Source organism: Cetorhinus maximus, chromosome 10 (assembly GCF_964194155.1).
Source record: "Cetorhinus maximus chromosome 10, sCetMax3.hap1.1, whole genome shotgun sequence".
Lineage (NCBI taxonomy): Eukaryota > Metazoa > Chordata > Chondrichthyes > Lamniformes > Cetorhinidae > Cetorhinus > Cetorhinus maximus.
This window is the reverse complement of record NC_135888.1, coordinates 131,456,450-131,473,711: the sequence shown is the minus strand read 5'-3', so window position 1 is coordinate 131,473,711 and position 17,262 is coordinate 131,456,450. Positions and strand designations below refer to the sequence as shown.

General features: G+C 48.1%; 1 protein-coding gene across 1 annotated transcript in view; it reads left to right on the top strand.

Annotated features, from left to right (window-relative positions):
• Positions 1-5,405: 5,405 nt before the first annotated feature.
• Positions 5,406-17,262, top strand: part of pdgfrb (platelet-derived growth factor receptor, beta polypeptide) — an 83,403-nt gene continuing 71,546 nt past the window's right edge. Inside the window, exon 1 of the mRNA XM_078551174.1 lies at positions 5,406-5,566. The gene's annotated coding sequence lies outside the window, so the exon portion shown is untranslated. The remainder of the gene's footprint in view (positions 5,567-17,262) is intronic.

Here is a 17,262-nt window from a genome sequence, read left to right as displayed (position 1 = left end):
AGTGCCAGAGATAAAGCAAGTGAAGCATAGTTGAGAGACAGACAGAGAGAATAGCAGAGAGAGACAGAGATAGAGAGAACATAGCAACAGAGAGAGAGATGGAGAGAGAGAGATTGAAGGTTAGAAGTAACAGCAACAGAACAGAAGGAGACTATTCAGCCCCTTAGATCTGCTCCACCATTTAATTAATCCTTTGATCTGAATTTCAACTCCTTTTACCTGCCTTTGTTCAATATCCCATGATGTCCTTACCCAACAAAACCTACTTATCTCAGAGACCAATATCAGATGAGAACGTTCTTTCTGCCCAGAAGCAGCTAGGAGGCAACGTCAAGGTCTCAAACCCTAACCTTTGTAACCTCCTCCAGATCCTCCAAGATCTCTGCGCTTCTCCAATTCTCACCATGATTTTATTCGCTCCGTATTGTCGGCTGGGTCTTTAAGTCAAGGCCCTAAACCCTGGAATTCCCTCCCTAAACTTTTCCATCTCTGCCTGTCCTCCTTTAAGATGCTGCTTAAACTCTTTGACCAAGCTTTTGGTCACTGGTGCTAACATCTCCTCACAAGGCTTAGTTTCAAATATTGTTAGATTACGCTCTTGTAAAGCACTTTGGGACATTTTACTTTGTGAAAGGCGCTATATAAATGTAAGTTGCTGTTGCTGTTGCTGTGATGGTATTTCCATTATACAGATAACCAGATACCGGAGGCTTATGTGGAACATGAGCATAGACCAGTTTGGCTCAATGGCCTGTTATACACTGTAAACTCTATGTCATCAAACAACGTGGAATATTCATGGTAATGCAGAATGGGTAGAAAGACAAAACTGATTTCAAGACTCACTCCAGGAGAAGGAACAGGTAGGTTGGGGGAGAGTTGCTAGATTAAGAGCATTTACAGCACAGAAACAGGCCAACAATGGCAGGTGTTTATACTCCACACCAGCCTCCTCCACACCTTTCCCTCTCATCCCATCAACATATCTTTCTATTCCTTTCTCCCTCATGTGTTTATCCACCTTCTCCTTAAATGCATCTACACTATTCTCCTCGACCACCCCGTGCTAGCAAGTTCCACATTCTCACCACTCTCTGGGTATAAAAGAAGTTGCTCTTGAATTCCCTGTGGATTTATTGGTGATTATCTTATATTTATGACCCTTAGTTCATGTCTTGCCCATTTAAATTTTGAATTTGCTGTGTGAGAATTCTTCAGCTTCCCTTGCTTGATTCGTTAAGCACCCTTCACACGTTCACAGAGTATAAACTTTGAGGAAAGAAGGGGGTGAATATTTCAGGCCAGCTAACCTGTTTGTAGATGTTATTCCAGGACTGGAAACCACCGTCTACTGCTGGACAAGGCACTTTCTGTCAGGGACTAACTGGAGTCTGACAGGCATCAGTGTACTGTAGGCACTACAGAGTCTATAAACCTACAGAGACAGGAGCTGAGCCAACCAGACTGCGTGGGCTCCTGGACTCAATCGCCGTTCTGTACTGAGTTAGCTGACCCCAGCAAGGAGAGTAGCTGGTCTTGGCCATGGCTCACTGGGTAGCACTCTCTCAACTTGACAATCCAAAAGTTGTAGGTTCAAGCCTCACCCCAGGGACTTGAAAGTCCCTAACCCTGGTTGGTACTGAAGGAGAACATTCCTTTTATTCATTCATGGGATGTGGGTGTCACTGGCTAGGCCAACATCTATTACCCATCCCTAATTGCCCTAGCTCAGAAGGCATTTTTAAGAGCCAATCATTTTTAAGAGCCTCTGGAGTCACAGACCAGGTAAGGATGGCAGATTTCCTTCCCTAAAGGACATTAGTGAACCAGATGAGTTTTTACAACAATCGACAATGGTTTCATGGTCATCATCAGACTTTTAATTCCAGATTTTTATTGAATTTGAATTTCAACAGCTGCTGGGGTGGGATTTGAACCCCAGAGCTCTCTGGAACCCCTGGCTCTCTAGAATACTAGTCCAGTGACAATACCTCTATGCCACCGGCTCCCCGGAAGTGCCACCTTTTGGAGAATCTAACCATCTCCCCTTGTCATTCAATGGCATTACCATCGCTGAATCCCTGACTATCAATATCCTGGGGGTGACCATTGACCAGAAACTGAACTGGACTATCCATATAAATACTGTGGCTACAAGAGCAGGTCAAAAGCTAGGAATCGTGCGACGAGTAACTCACCTCCGGCCTCCCCAAAGCCTGTCCACCATCTACAAGGCACAGGTCAGGAGTGTGATGGAATACCTTCCACACTGGAGAGTGCAGTGGATGATTGCAGCGCCAACAACACTCAAGAAGCATAACATCATCCAGCACAAAGCAGCCCGCTTGATTGGCACCCCATCGACAAAAAATATTCACTCCCTCTACCACTGGTGCACAGTGGCAGCATTGTGGACCATCTACAAGATGCACTGCAGGAACTCACCAAGGCTCCTTAGAAAGCACCTTCCAAACCCACGACCGCTACTATCTAGAAGGACAAGGGCAGCAGACACATGGGAACATCTCCACCTGGAAGTTCCCCTCCAAGCCACTCACCATCCTGACTTGGAAATATATCGCCGTTCCTTCACTGTTGCTGGGTCAAAATCCTGGAACTCCCTCTCTAACAGTGCTGTGGCTGCACCTACACCACATGGACTGCAGCGGATCAAGAAGGCAACTCACCAACCACCTTCTCAAGGGCAATTAGGGATGGGCAGTAAATGCTGGCCTTTTCAGAGACACCACACATCCCATGAATGAATAAAAAAAAATACTGGACTTAGATGAAGTGCTTGAACAGATTCACCAGAATGTGATTAGAATATGAGGAGAGATTATATAAACTAGATTTTTAGTCCCTGGAATCTAAAAGGTTAAGCGGTGATTTGTTTGAGGTTTTCATGATTTTAAAAGGAATTGATAGGGTGGGCATTGATGTAGAGAGAAGTGGTAATGCCATTGGATTAGTCATCCATTAGGCTAATGCTCTGGGTTGAAATCCCACCGCAGTCGCTGGTGGAATTTAAATTCAATTAATAAATCTGGAATTGATAGCTGGCCTCAGTAATGGTGACCATAAAGCTATCACTGATTGTTCCTAAAACCCATCTGGTTCACTAAGGCCGCAGCATTAACTGCCCCCTGAAATGGCCCATCAAGCCACTCAGTTCAAGCGCGATTAAGGACAGGCACAAACGCTGGCCTTGCCAGTGACACCCACATCCCATTAAAGAAGATAGAGAGGAAACTATTTAAGTTTTAAAATCAGAGCCAAGTCACTCCAGAGAGAAGTGAGGAAAGTCTTCCTCATGCCAAAAAGATGTGGAACACTCTCCCACGAAAAGCAGTAGCTGTTGCCTCAATTATTAATTTTAAATCTGAGCTCTTTAGATTTTTGTGAGCCAGGGATGTAAAAGAATATGGAGCCAAGGCAGCTGGATGGAGTTAAGATACAGATCAGCCATGATCATGTTGAATAGCAGAACAAACTTAAGGGGCTGAATAGCCTCCTCGTGGTCCCATGTTCCTATGAGTCAAGGTTCTGAGGACTTCTGTGGGAAGCATTTGCACATAGCTGCACCATGGCGTAAAGCTTGATGTAGGAAATGCTGAGGAGGGCCCTTGAAACCACAGGGGACTTCATTAGCTGGAATGTTTTGAGAGAGCTGGGGCAATAAGCAGAAATGAACAGAGTGTTGTACGAATCGGGGTGCTGCTGCCTTCTATCCATTTACTCCTTCGCAGATAACTACACACTAATGGAACTTGATTCATTCCTTTAACCATTCATTCCTTTAACCACCACCAACGCACAGTGGCAGCAGTGTGTACCATCTACAAGATGCACTGCAGCAACTCACCAAGGCTCCTTCAACAGCATCTTCCAAACCTGTGACCTCTACCACCTAGAATGACAAGAGCAGCAGATAGATGGGAACACCACCACAAGAACACACGCCAACACAGGAAATAGGAGCAGGAGTAGACCATTCAGCCCCTCAAGCCTGCTTTGTCATTCCATAAGATCATGGCTGATCTGGTTGTAGCCTCACTCCATTTTCCTGTTGCCGCCACACCCCCATAACCTTTGACTCCCTTATAGATCAAAATCTAACTCAGCCTTGAATATATAATAACCCTGCATCCATTAGCTGCTTTCTGAGGAACAGAATTCCATAGACTAATGTCCTGCCAACAATGCCCACATTCTACAAATTAAGATTTTTAATATATGGTTTAATAAAACTGTCTGTCTTGCCCCACAATTCGCCTCTCTTATTGAAGGTTCTGTAGTGCCAACAGTGGTCAGAGGTTGGAATTACAGCGTGACATGTTTACATGATGAATTTCCATTACAAAATGGGCTCAGGCAACTATTACGGAAATACAAAAATAAGGATCGAATGCGTGGCCTTAAAATGGGTACTGACCTTGGTCCAATAATATCATCCCACTTTATCTGAATCTTGCGACTCCCCATGTACAACACCACATCAGATTCATGCAAAGAGTGAATTAGATACTGGCTGTAAACACAGACGGAAATCCTACTCATTACAGACATCTCCGGCAAAAAACAAACTCAAATAATTGGAATTAAAGTCAAATTAAGTTTGACTTCCTGAATAGTTAAGGGGGAATTAGACACAGGGCAACATTCCTTGCTGATAGAGGGTTAAAGTCAGGATGGACTAGGAATTTATATGCTCACCACTACAGTCCTTAATTTTTTCCATATGTAACCTTGCATGTGTCAGCCTCTCTAACCAGGGGCTAAATGTGTTTAAATTTGTGATTCCAGTCACTATTTCTTGCTTACAATGTGCCTCATGTCGACATCTTATGTCAAACTGTGTTAATGAGAGAACTTGTACTTGGTACTCTTGAGGAGGGAGGGAGGGAGGGAGGGGGGTGGGGGTAAACAACACTGGTGGTTTTATTAAAATACCAATACAACTCTATAGGGCTAAACCGAGGTCTGATGCCGATTCAATGACCGTGAGTCAACGCTTGGCGTTGGAGAAGCAGTGTTCTCAACATCCTTTTTAAATCCCACACACACACACACACACACTCACTCACACGCACAAAAAAAAAAGTTGGGCAGATTGCTAGACTGGGAAGGGAATTGTCTCAGAGTTGGGGAAACTGAGCTCAGGAGGGGAGGAAACTAGTTACAGTCACCATCCTCCCGCTCCAATATTCAGGAGCTGAGTCTTTAGTCTTCCAAGTTCCAGAAACTTTTCTCTCTCTCTCTCTCTTGTATTTTTAAACACAGGCGGAACCCTCCTCAACGAGCAAAACAGCAACTTTATGTTCTCCAGCTGACTGAGTTCGCTCGGATCTTAAGTGGGAAGAAAAACTTTGGAGATTTTTCTCTCTCTCTGTTCCCCCTCCCCCGTCACAACAAGACTTGCAGCCCATTTCCACAATAAGCCTGGGAGTTGACTTGAAGTTTGTTGTTGTGGGATCCGCAACCTCCATCCATGTAGTTTTGTTGGAGCAACCGAAGGACTTCGGGCTCTTCGCAAGAGGAGAATCTGCCGGCGTTGGGTTCCCAGGTGAGATCCAGTCTGAACGATCAGCGCTTCGCGTGTCGGATAACCTGGGGTAAAAACTGCTGACTTGTTCCCCAAAGTTTGCTGGGGATGGAATACTCGGCTCAACCTCTTAGAGTTTGGATTTTCTGCTTGTAATTCTTCACCCCCTTGGAGTTTGTCCCCCCACCCAGTAGTGCTGTGACAATCTGTGTGGACGGGTTTGCTCTCAGTGGAACAGTCTTGAGACAATTAGAAGGACCAGAAGAGGAGATGAGAAGTGTGATGTGGAATGCAGAGTCTGAAAGGGAGGTGTGAGCAGATTCAATAGGAACTCTTAAAAGGGAACTGGACAAGTTCTTGAAGGTTGGGGGGTGGGGGCTTGGGATGGGGAGTTTTGGGAGGGGGGGGTGGGATGGGATGGGATGGGGAGTTGGCGGGTGTGGGATGGGGAGTTGGGGGGTGTGGGATGGGGAGTTGAGGGGGTAGGATGGGGAGTTGGGGGGATGTGGGATGGGGAGTTGGGGGGGTGGGATGGGGAGTTGGGGGGTTGGAATGGGGAGTTGGGGGTGTGGGATGGGGAGTTGGGGGGGGGTGGGATGGGGAGTTGGGGGGTTGGAATGGGGAGTTGGGGGGGTGGGATGGGGAGTTGGGGGGGTGGGATGGGGAGTTGGGGGGTTGGAATGGGAAGTTGGGGGGAGATGGGATGGAGTTGGAGGGATGGGATGGGGAGTTGGGGGTGGATGGGATGGGGAGTTGGGGGTGGATGGGATGGGAATTTGGGGGTAGATGGGATGGGGAGTTGGGGGTGGATGGGATGGGGAGTTGGGGGTGGATGGGATGGGGAGTTGGGGGTGGATGGGATGGGGAGTTGGGGGTGGATGGGATGGGGAGTTGGGGGGTTGGAATGGGGAGTTGGGGGAGTGGGATGGGGAGTTGGGTGGGTAGTGGAGTGGGTTGGGGAGTTGGGGGGGTGGTGGGATGGGGAGTTGGGGGGGTGGGATGGGGAGTTGGGGGATGGTAGGATGGGGAGTTGAGGGGAGGTGGGTGGGGAGTTAGGGGTGGTGGGATGGGGAGTTGGGGGTAGGATGGGGAGTTGGGGGGATGGGATGGGGAGTTGGGGGAGTTTGGGGGGGTGGGATGGGGAGTTGGGGGGGGGGTGGTGGAATGGGGAGTTGGGGGGGGTGGTGGGATGGGGAGTTGGGGGTGGGGAATGCCAGGCGATGGGGAAAGAGCAGGGAGAATGGGCCAAATTGGATAACTGATTGTAAGAGCAGGCAGTCACAATGGATCAAAATAAAAGCACAATACTGCGGATGCTGGAAATCTGAAACGAAAACAGAAAATGCTGGAAAAACTCAGCAGGTCTGGCAGCATTTGTGGAGGGAGAAACAGAGTTAACTTTTCGAGTCCATATGACTCTTCTTCAGAGCTCTGGAGATGGTTCATACGGACTCGAAACGATAGGTCAGAAGGGTCCAGCCTGTACTGACCAGTCCTATGATACAGCTCTTGATACATTAACTCCAGAAGATTGCAGTAACTTAGTGGAATGTGTTGGCGGAGCCAAACGGGATGGAGTTCCTATACGTGTTTAAAAAACAATAGTTAAAATGATTAGGCTGATGGCTTTAATTAGGTCCATTCTTCTGCAAATTGTCATCTTCTTCTGTTAGATCATCACAATGAATTTGCCTGGTTTTTTTTTCTCCCTCTGTTTCTTTGAAACAGTAAAAGGGAATTTTTAAGAGCCTGGTGTTGTGTGTGTAAAATGACTTGTCATGGGCTTGGCTTGTCTCCGTTGGGATCCAAGTGTCTCGCTGGACAGTATTCCTGGAGTTTGGCAGGCACAAATGGATGCGTTCCAGAAACATGAGTGGGTTGGAAGCAAAAAGTTCCTGTAGAATGAAGTGGGTTTTGCCATCGACTCTCAGCTATCTAACCAGACATGCTCACTTCCTTGCCCGGTTACTGGCCTATTGACAGGGAGATGGAAGCATTTCATCTTCATGATCACTGAGAAGTACAAATCCTGAATTTGGCAATATCTAGTGTTGAGTGGTGAAAATCAACTGTGAGGCTTGAATATAGGATGGGCATGAAGAGGTGAAGAGTTTGGGAGAAACTATGTTGCATTGTCCTTAATCCTTACCTCTTTGACCAAGCTTTTAGTCGGCTGTCCTCAAAGCTCCTCACCTGGCTCCTTGGGCAAATTTTGTTTGATAAACCTCCTGTTAGAAGCCATTGGAAGTTTTACTGCGCTGAAGGCACTATATAAATGCATGTTGCTGTTGGTGGTGGTGGTGGTGAGAATGTGGAACTCTCTGCTGCATTGAGCGGTTGAAGAAGAGAGCATCAATGCATCTGAGGGAGGCTTAGAATTACATCGAATTTTACAGCTTTGCCACAGGCCATTTAGCTCAATGTGTCTATGTCATGTGAGCCTCTTCCCACCTTACCCCACATAACCCCTCAACAAAGCCCTCACACTTATTGAACTTTCCCTAAATATGCTTACATTATTTGCCTCAACTACTCCATGATCTCATTGAATGTCCAAGGGACTAACTGGCTTATCCTTGTTCCTTTGTCCCTATTGCTAGTGAGTTCCAGATTCTCACCAGTCTCTTAGGTAAATATGTTTCTCCTGAATTCCCTATTGGATTAGTTATATATTTATGGCTTGATACACACATGAAGAGGTAGGGTATAGAGGGATTGGGGGAGGAGGAGGAGGGGAGACTTGTGCAGAGAATAAAAGCTGGCATTGACCAGCTGGGCTGAATGGCCTGTTTCAGCCCATAGATTCTAAATCCAGGGCACATGAGCCAGTGTTTAAATATTAGCTTCACATTTCTCAAACTTAAGTTGGTTACTAGTTTTTTGCCGGTTAATGAACATTGTCCAAGTCTTTAGCTTATTGGGAAAATAGTTTGGCCTTTTATTTAAGATGGTGTTTGTCTCATAATCCAAATAAAACAACAACAACAACCTATATTTATACTGCACACTCAGAATGGTAAAGCATTCTCGGGTGCTGCACACAGCAATTATCAACTTTGACACTGAGCCACATTAGGAGGCATTAGGGCAGATGACCAAAAGCTTGGTCAAAAGGTAGGTTTTAAGGAGCGTCTTAAAGGAGGAGAGAGAGGTAAAGAGGTGGAGATGTTTAGGGAGGGAATTCCAGAGACTAAGGCCTTGGTTGCTGAAAGCATGGCTTTGATGATGGAATGAAGGAATTGGGGGACCGTCAAGAGGTACAGGCCTAGTGCCAATGCCCCTTATTGTCAAGCAGGCAGGCACCATTATCTGGACCCTCATTGGCACCAGGAATCAGGGAGCACCTAGTGACTGTGATACTACAGAGTGAATTACCGCAGCAAGGGAGGAAGGTGGTCGTGTGGAACAGCAATGCTGAATCATAGCAAATTCAGGAAAACAACAAAGTCTACACAGAATAAGAACCGTTTCAGCTGTACCTTGAATGATAATGAAATGAGAAGGTATGAGGTGTGTGTACTATCATTAAGTAACACAACAACCGTATCATTTCTTGAGACGTGCGTAACACCGGCAAGTCCAAAATTTTTTGCTCATCTCTAGTCATCCTGAGGAGGTGGTGGTGGCTGACGTCGCTGCAGTCTTATTGTATTTTTTTGCAGCAAGCTTGGTACAACTGAGCGGCCATTTCAGAGGCCAGTTAAGAGTCAACCATATTGATGTGGGCCTGGGGTCACATCTAGGTCCAGACTGGGTAAGGACGGCAGATTTCCTTCCCTAAAGGACATTAGTGAACCAGATGGATTCTTACGACAGTCCAGCAGCTTCATAGTCACTTTTACTTAGGCCAACTCATGATGCCATAGTGAACATTCCTCAATTTAGATCATGTTACATTAAATTGGTGATTTGTTTTCTTTCAAATGTCCAATTGTCCACATATGTAGTGTATATCTCAAAATGATCATGCTTCAGTCTGAGACAGAAAGCAGACAGAGTTTGTTGAGAAGCCAAGGATAGATCCTTGGGGGAGCCCCCAAAGTGATTTGAGCGTCAGGTACAAAAATTGCTCGAGATGCTGAATTAGGATTGTATGGTTAAGAGTGGAGTCAAATGAAGGCAGTGCCACTAAGTTGGGGAATGGAGGAGAGACATTGGAAGAGGATGCCCTGGTGAACTCTGTCGAAAAGGTTGAAGAGAGAGAGAAAACACCACGATAACAATCACAGTGAATCTCATTGGGACTTTGTGGATGTTACACCTCGTGAATAAATGCAAATTAGTGAAGGACCAAGAAACCAGTAGGCAGTACAGTATGTGCTAAATGGTACAGCACACTGAGAGGTCGAGGGGTTAGAGTGTGTTTTAAGTGGGACAGAGTGTGATTGCTCACACACAGCTCCAGGTAACTCTCAGAGTGGCTCCAAGACTACTCACTGTGTCCCGAGAGGAAGCCATTGCTCCTCAGTGGGCTTTAAAGGGGCAGGAAGGAGGAAGCCCAGCTTTGAGTTTTGAGTTTAAGGGAAGAGTAAGGAATGGAAACTTCAAGCCGATCGAATTGAAATTGTCAGGCTTATGAAGGGAATTAAGGAAAGCAGCATCAGGTGAATTCCTGGCTCTTCATCACCGGGGAAACGACTTAAAATTTACGAAATTTGGGAAGTCCCTATTAGAGGGAGTTGCAGGAACCCAGACGCCTGGAGGTGTACAAATACAAATTATTGAAGGTGGCAGAACAAGTTGATCAGGCTCAAAAAACAAAAATTGCTGGAAAAACTTAGCAGGTCTGACAACATTTGTGGAGAGAAAGACAGAGTTAACCTTTCGAGTCCATATGACTCTTCTTCAGAACTAAAGAGAAGTAAAAATGTGGTGAAATATATACTGTTTAAGGGGGGGTGGGACAGGTGAAGCTGGATAGAAGGCCAGCGATAGGTGGAGGCAAAGGAGAGCTTGCAAAAGATGTCATAAACAAAAGGTGAAAGGGGTGTTGATGGTGGTGATACTGGCTAAAGGAGGTGCTAATGGTGACCTTAAGAGTAGAAAGCAGGATGAGCAAGTGACAGATGGCCCTAGTGGGGGTGGGGTGGGGGGAGGGGACAGTGTGGGAGATAAGATCAAAATAGGCTAAAAGGTGGGGATAAGACAATGAATGGAAATAGATTTTAAAAATAACAATAATAGAAATAGGTGGGAAAAAATATATATATGAAAATTAAAAAATAAATATTCGAAAAAAAGGGATCAAAAAGGGGTGAGGATGGGGGAGAGAGTTCATGATCCGAAGTTGTTGAACTCAATATTCAGCCCGGAAGGCTGTAAAGTGCCTAGTCGGAAGATGAGGTGCTGTTCCTCCAGTTTGCGTTGAGCTTCACTGGAACAATGCAGCAGGTCAAGGACGGACATGTGGGCATGAGAGCAGGGTGGAGTGTTGAAATGGCAAGCGACAGGGAGGTCTGGGTCATGCTTGCGGCCAGACTGAAGGTGTCCGCAAAGCGGTCATCCAGTCTGTGTTTGGTCTCTCCAATGTAGAGGAAACCGCATTGGGAGCAGCGAATGCAGTAGACCAAATTGAGGGAAGTGCAAGTGAAGTCCTGCTTCACTTGAAAGGAGTGTTTGGGCCCTTGGACGGGGAGGAGGGGGAAAGTAAAGGGGCAGGTGTTGCACCTTCTGCGATTGCATAGGAAGGTGCTGTGGGAGGGCGCTGAGGTGTTGGGGGTGATGGAGGAGTGGACCAGGGTGTCCCGGAGGGAACAGTCCCTATGGAATGCCGACAGGGGGGTGAAGGGAAGATGTGTTTGGTGGTGGCATCATGCTGGAGAAAGAGTTGTGGGAGGGGGCCTGAGTAGGACTGGAACAAGGTTGATCAGGCTGTTTTTATTTTAAAGAGAAGCTAAATGGAATCCTTGGATTTTTCAATAGAGACCCAGGATACCGAAGCGAGAAATTGTATAAACCTTTATAAATCACTGGTTAGGCCCCAGCTGAAATATCCATTTCTGGGCTCCACACTTCAGGAAGGATGTCAGGGCCTTCGCAAGAGTGGAAAGGAGATTTACCAGAATGGCACCTGGGATAAGGGTCTTCAGTGATGTGAAGAGACTGGAGAAGCTGGAATCACTCACCTTCGAACAGAGAAGATTAAGGGGGCATTTGATAGAAGGGGTAGTATTCAAAATGGAATTGGATAAATACTTGAAGGGAAAAGTTTGCAGGGCTTTGTGCAAAGAGCAGAGGGAAATAGGACTAATTGTATGGCTCTTTCAAAGAGCTGGCACAGGCACAATGGGCCAAATGGCCACTTTCTTTGCTATATCATGCTATGATTCTATAGTCTGTTGGGACAATGAGTAAAGGAGCCTCCAGCCGATTACTAACCAGCAAGAAGCTTTTGTGGTACCAGCTGGCAGCTCCTGTCTGAGATGAGTTAGCTATTCTGAGTAGTAACACATTGCGTCTGAGTCCGAAAGTCATGCATTCAAGTCCCGCTCCAAAAAGTTGAGCACAAATGCTGACTAGTACACCCAGTCCAAAACTGAGGGAGCATGCTGCACTGTCAGAGGGACAGTGCTGAGGGGGCGTGCGGCACTGTCAGAGGGTCGGTGCTGAGGGGGCGTGCTGCATTGTCGGGGGGCAGTGCTGAGGGGGCGTGCTGCACTGTCGGGGGGCAGTGCTGAGGGAGCGTGCGGCACTGTCAGAGGGGCGGTGCTGAGGGGGCGTGCTGCACTGTCAGAGGGGCGGTGCTGAGGGAGCGTGCTGCACTGTCGGAGGGGCAGTGCTGAGGGGGCGTGCTGCACTGTCGGAGGGGCAGTGCTGAGGGAGCGTGCTGCACTGTCAGAGGGGCGGTGCTGAGGGGGCGTGCTGCACTGTCAGAGGGGCGGTGCTGAGGGGGCGTGCTGCACTGTCAGAGGGGCAGTGCTGAGGGGGCGTGCGGCACTGTCGGAGGGGCGGTGCTGAGGGGGCGTGCTGCACTGTCGGGGGGCAGTGCTGAGGGGGCGTGCTGCACTGTCGGAGGGGCGGTGCTGAGGGGGCGTGCTGCACTGTCGGAGGGGCGGTGCTGAGGGGGCGTGCTGCACTGTCGGAGGGGCGGTGCTGAGGGGGCGTGCTGCACTGTCGGAGGGGCGGTGCTGAGGGGGCGTGCTGCACTGTCGGAGGGCAGTGCTGAGGGGGCGTGCGGCACTGTCGGAGGGGCGGTGCTGAGGGAGCGTTCTGCACTGTCGGGGGGGCAGTGCTGAGGGAGCGTGCTGCACTGTCGGAGGGGCAGTGCTGAGGGGGCGTGCGGCACTGTCGGAGGGGCAGTGCTGAGGGAGCGTGCTGCACTGTCGGAGGGGCAGTGCTGAGGGGGCGTGCGGCACTGTCGGAGGGGCAGTGCTGAGGGAGCGTGCTGCACTGTCGGAGGGGCAGTGCTGAGGGAGCGTGCTGCACTGTCGGAGGGGCAGTGCTGAGGGAGCGTGCTGCACTGTCGGAGGATTAGGGAACGTATTTATGGAAGGTCTGTGGAGGGTGAAGGGCGAGGGAAGGCCTAGACAGAGGACAGGCTCAGGGTGGTGCTGAGAGGAGTCAGTCCTCCTGGTCCGATAATTCCTGGGCCTCCTGCCAATGCCAGCTTCCTCAGGCCTTCATTACCAGTCTGGCAACAATTTGATTTCAAAATTCACGTTCTTGTTTTCAAATCCCTCCCTATCTTCATAACCTCCTCCAGCCCTGTAACCCTACATGACCTCTCCTCTATTTCTTGCCATTCCCAAATTTAATCGCTCTAGCATTTGCGGCTGTGTCTTCAGTTACTTTGGTCCTAAGCTCTGGAATTTCGTCCCTAATCCTCTTCATCTGTCTCTCTCTCTCTCTCTCTTCTTTAAAGACGCTCCTTAAAACCTACATCTTTGACAAAGCTTTTAGTAACTTGTCTTCACATCCTCTTATGTGTCAAAGTTCCTTTGATAGTCAACACCAACTTGCATTTATATAGCCTTTACATAACCTTTTAACATAGTAAAACATTTCAAAGCACTTAATTGGAGAGTTATTAAGCAAAATTTGACACTGAGTCACGTAAGCAGATATTGAGCAGATAATGGAGTTTACATAGACTTGAAGATGGGAGGCCACCCAGGGAAATGTTGGGATGGTTGAGTCTAGAGGTAACAAAGGCCACAATGAAGGTTTTCAATAGCGGAGGAACACAGGTGGAGGCAGAGTCTGGCAATGTTAGGCAGGTAAAAATAGATAGTCTTAGTGATGGTGCGGATATGTGCTTGGAAGCTCGTCTCAAGGTCAAATATGACACTTCTCTTGTTAATCATCTTGGGATATTTTCTTGCTTCATTAATGTCCTTTAGAGAAGGAAATCTGCCATCCTTAACCAGTCTGGGCCTAGATGTGGCTCCAGTCCCACACCAATATGGTTGACACTTAACTGCCCTCTGAAATAACCCAACCAGCCGCTCAGTTGTATCAAGCCTATTACAAAAATGCAACACGGACTGCAGTGGTTCACCAAGGCGGCCATCATCACCTCCCCAGGGTGACGAGAGATGGGCAATAAATTCCGGATTTGCCAGTGACACCCACATCCCAAGGACGATACAGTTATGATGTGGCCTCATGTTTAAGGCGGCATATAAAGTTGGTTGTTGTTGATCGAGGCTGTGGTTAAAACTGAGACTTCAACCATTGAAATTAGGCCCCCCCTCACCAAAGGTTGGCTTCCCTGTGCCTGAATTCAAGTGGGGCAGGGTGGGTGGGGGGGGGGTGGGGGGATGGGTGGGTCGGGCCGGGTGGGGGGGACGGCGGGGTGCACAGATCTCACATGCTAGCCCCCTTAACATTTCCCACCGGCACCATTTACAGAGGGCGCAAAGGGTGAGGTGAGAAACTCAGCACTAGGGTGGGACTCAAACCCACGGCCTCCTTGACTCATCGGCGAGAGCGCTGCCAACTGGGCCACGTCCGACAAGAATAATGGGCTTTTCCACACTCCCTACAAGTTCTCACGTTAAGGAAAATGGTGAGGCGGGGCTGGCTTGGGGAGTGTATATTTTTCTTCAAGTGCCCATCAGCTGCTGATTTATGTAACATTCCTGGTTAAAGGAAAACCTTTCACACAATAACATCGGCCTGACACAGAACTGTTCCATATCAAAGTGAGCTGACTGCAATCATTCCCGCCCATTCACAGTTATTCCATCCCTTGGTGTTCTTTGTTTCTATGTGCCCTGACTTATTTTCATGTTGTTCCTTTTCCAATACTGAGTGTGACCAGCAACATTTTTTTAATAAAAGCCACAAGATGCAGGTAGACACAGAGATTCAACTCGGTTGTGACAAAGAGGCACATAGAAGCAGAGAGAGAGAGAGAGAGAAAGAACAATATCTTAGCCCCTCCTTGCCCTCACCCCTCTGTAACTTGCTCCAGCCCTATAACCCTCCGAGATATCTGTGTTCCTCTAATTCTGGCCTCTTGTGCATCCTTGAGTTTAATCACTCCACCATTGGTGACTGTGTTTCAGCTGTCTGGCCTCTAAGCCCTGGAATTCCCCTCCCTCAACCTCTCAGTATCTCTTTCCTCCTATAAAATGTTCCTTGAAACCTGCCTCTTTTTCCAGGCTTTTGATCACCTGTCCTAATACCTCCTTGTAACTAGACGTTGAATTTTATTCAGTTACGATTCCGTGAAGCATCTTGGGCATCTTACTGCATTAAAGGTGCTATGTAAATATAAGCTGTTGTTGTAGAGTGACAGTAATGAGATAAGGGCACAGCTGAAGAGAAACTAAGGGGATATGTGAAGAGAGGGAGGAATAAAGACTGAGAGAGAGAGACGGAGCGTACAGAGTGAGAAACATGCAACAGGCAGAGGCACAGGCAGACACAGGCAGAAAGAGATGGACATGCTCACTCACATTCATAACTTGAACACTCCCAGACACAAACGCAGTCACACACACACGCACACTCACCCGTGCACTCTTTCTCACACATAGATATACACAGGCAGAAAGAGATGGACTCATGCTTTTTTTGTTCACTCACGCTTGCGCATACGCATTCGCTCACACACTCGTGCACATGCACTCACATACACTCTCTCACGTGCACGTGCACTCACTCACAAACTCTCTCGCACAAACACGTCTTAGGCAGTCTCTCGGGATCAAGGATGATAAAAACAAAAAACTGCGGATGCTGGAAATCCAAAACAAAAACAGAAATACCTGGAAAAACTCAGCAGGTCTGGCAGCATCGGCGGAGAAGAACAAAGTTGACGTTTCGAGGACTCGAAACGTCAACTTTGTTCTTCTCCGCCGATGCTGCCAGACCTGCTGAGTTTTTCCTGGGATCAAGGATGACTTGCCTTCTCCCTTCGGCCGGTCACAAGCCAGGGTCTCCCATGAGGAAGCAGCGATATTTGACCTCTTCAGGGATGCTTTGAGGACATCCCTAAGGTGTTTCAGTTGTCTCCCTGGGAATCTTCGCCGCGACTGGGTTGCGAGTAGAGCAGTTGCTTCAGGACTTTGGTGTCTGGTGTATAAATGACATGTCCCGCACAGCGGAGCTGGTTTTGAACGATAGCGCCTCGATACAGGGCATGTTGGCTTGGGAAACAACACTGCGGTCAGTCTGCCTTCCTTGCCAATGGATTTGGAGAATCTTGCAAAGGCGTCACTGGTGATAGTAGCGCTTTGAAGTGCCAGCTGTAGGTTGTCCAAGTCTCTAAAGCAAATAGGAGCCGCGGGGATCACTGTCTGCCGCAGGGAAGATGATTAAGGATCCTTTTCAATTGCCTCCTCCCAGTGGCTGACGCACTCCTTCCAGAGTCACAGTGAGGTTTTCTCCCATTGAGAGGCACCACAGGCAAGATCTTCACTGCAAGGAACAGCACCAAGACACACACCCACACACACAGCAACGCGCACACACCAATGCTCGTGCCACCGCACGCCCCTACACATGCACACGCATACCACTACACAAGTGCACACACACACACACTCGCCTGCTCACTCACACACCACACAAACACGCACACACCCTCACTCTTACTCTCCCTCTTCCACACACTACTCCACAACCAATGGATCAGTTCTAAGCCCTGCAGTCCTGCTACATCCAGCCGTGAATGGTGGTGGACAATTAAACAACTCACTGGAAGAGGAGACTCCACAAATATCCCCATCCTCAATGATGGGGGAGCCCAGCACATCAGTGCAAAAGATAAGGTTGAAGCATTTGCAACAATCTTCAGCCAGAAGTACGGAGTGGGTGATCCATCTCTGCTTCCTCCAGAGGTCCCCAGTATCACAGATGCCAGTCTTCAGCCAATTCGATTCACTCCATGTGATATCAAGAAACAGCTGAAGACACTGGATACTGCAAAGGCTATGGACCCTGACAATATTCCGGCAATAGTACTGAAGACTTGTGCTCCAGAACTTCCCACGCCCCTAGCCAACCTGTTCCAGTACAGCTACAACAATGGCATCTACCCGGCAATGTGGAAAATTTCCTGGGTATGTCCTGTACACAAAAAGCAGGACAAATCCAACCTGACCAATTACCGCCCCATCAGTCTACTCTCCATCATCAGTAAAGTGATGGAAGGGAGTCATCAACAGTGCTATCAAGCGGCACTTGCTTAGCAATAACCTACTCACTAATGCTCTGTTTGGATTCTGCCAAGGCCATTCAGCTCCTGACCTCATTACAGCCTTGGTTCA